Raw genomic sequence first — 1,867 nt, 5'->3', positions numbered from 1 at the left:
CGAGATCGTACTCATAGAGTGAACCGGGATAGATGACAACACCGCTTTGTCAATGTGATCCTACCCGCAAGCTCAGGAACCGGCCTTTCCAGCCCGCCAGTCTCGAAGCCACCTTTTCAAGAATCTCACCAAAGGTGTCTTTATTAATTCTCTTCTGCAAAACTGGCATACCCAAGTATTTCCCCAAGTCTTTCATCGCCTTAATCCCACTCTCATCACTTATCAACTTCGCTCCCGGTGAACATTGTTAGAGAAATAAATCTTCGACTTCTCTAAACTCACCTTCTGTCCGGAGGCAATACAAAATCTCTCCAACACTTTCCGTATAACCCGAATCTGCGACACTGACGCTTCCGCAAAGAGTATCAAGTCATTCGCGAAGCAGACATGTGACAATTTCGGGCCACCACATGATAGACTAATCGGCTTCCACTCCTTAGAAGCTATTGATAAGTCGATTTGATGGCACAGTCTCTCTAGACACAACACAAACAGGTAGGGAGACAGTGGATCTCCCTACCGAAGTCCCCTGGATGGTTTAAACGCTTCCGTTTTTTCACCATTCCACAACACATTCATAGACGGCCCCGTCACACACAACATAATCCAAAGAACCCATTCCTCCGGAAGTTCTGCCGCGACCAATGTATCTTCCAAAAAATCCCAACGTATACGATCGTAAGCCTTTTCCAAATCAAGCTTAAGTAGCATCCACCCTTTTCGTCCTTTCTTTCTTCGCATCGAATGAACCGCCTCCTGGACTACTATTATATTATCCGTACTCAATCTCCCCGGGATAAAGCTGGATTGAGCTGGCCCGATCAGCTTTGATATAACCTTCTTGAGCCGCAACACCATAGCTTTTGTAATTGTTTTAAACAAAACATTACATAAGCTAATCGGTCTAAACTGCGTTATTCTCTCCGGCTTCTCAACCTTGGCGATCAATACAATCAAAGCATCATTCAGCTCCGAAGGTATACTACTCGTATTAAAGAACTCAAGAACAAACCGAACAACTGAATCTCTGACGGTATCCCAACAATCCTGGTAAAACCCAGGCTGATACCCGTCTGGGCCCGGAGCCTTGAATTGGCCCATGCTGCGAACTGATTCTTCCACCTCCGCCGCTGTGAAAGGCTTTCGCAGCCCAGAAACTTCTTCCCTTGTTAATCGGGCAAAATCAATTCGAGGAAGCTGCTCAACAACCTGATCCACATCCTCCATTGAGTATAGCCATTTATAATAGGCAACATCAAGTGTCTCCAATTCCTGTGAATCCGAAACCCAATTTCCTTCCTCATTTTTCAACATTTCTATTCGGTTTCTCCTCCGCCGTATAATTGTAGATGTGTGGAAATATTTCGTATTCCTATCTCCCAAAAATATCCATTTCTCCCTTGATTTTTGGTACCAAAGAACCTCTTCCTGCTCAAGTACCGTATCAAAATCTCTGATTAATTCCTCTTCCCGCCTCAATAACGCATCTGTCTGATTCACATCCAATAAATCTTGAACAGATTTAATGTCAGCTTCCAGCTTCTCTTTGCGTTTCTGAATATCGCCAAATATTTCCCGGTTCCATTTCTTTAACTGCACCTGTAAACCTTTCAGCGCATCCATCGTATTTATCTCACCGTTCCAAGAATTCAATAATAATTCCTTGAAGCCCTCATGCTTCAACCAAGCCGCTTCAAAGCGAAAAGGTCTCCTGCTTCGATTACCTTTCGATTCCGGCTGTAATTGGACATACATTGGAGCATGATCAGAAGATAAGAACGGGAGATGAGTGACAACAGCCTCTTGCCATCTCAATCTCACATTCGCACAGCACATCACCCGATCAAGTCTCTTCGCCACAAACGTG

The sequence above is a fragment of the Arabidopsis lyrata genome (genome assembly GCF_000004255.2).
Source record: "Arabidopsis lyrata subsp. lyrata unplaced genomic scaffold ARALYscaffold_8, whole genome shotgun sequence".
Classification (NCBI taxonomy): Eukaryota; Viridiplantae; Streptophyta; class Magnoliopsida; order Brassicales; family Brassicaceae; genus Arabidopsis; species Arabidopsis lyrata.
The sequence above is the reverse complement of the archived record's forward strand: the minus strand, read 5'-3'. Positions refer to the sequence as shown.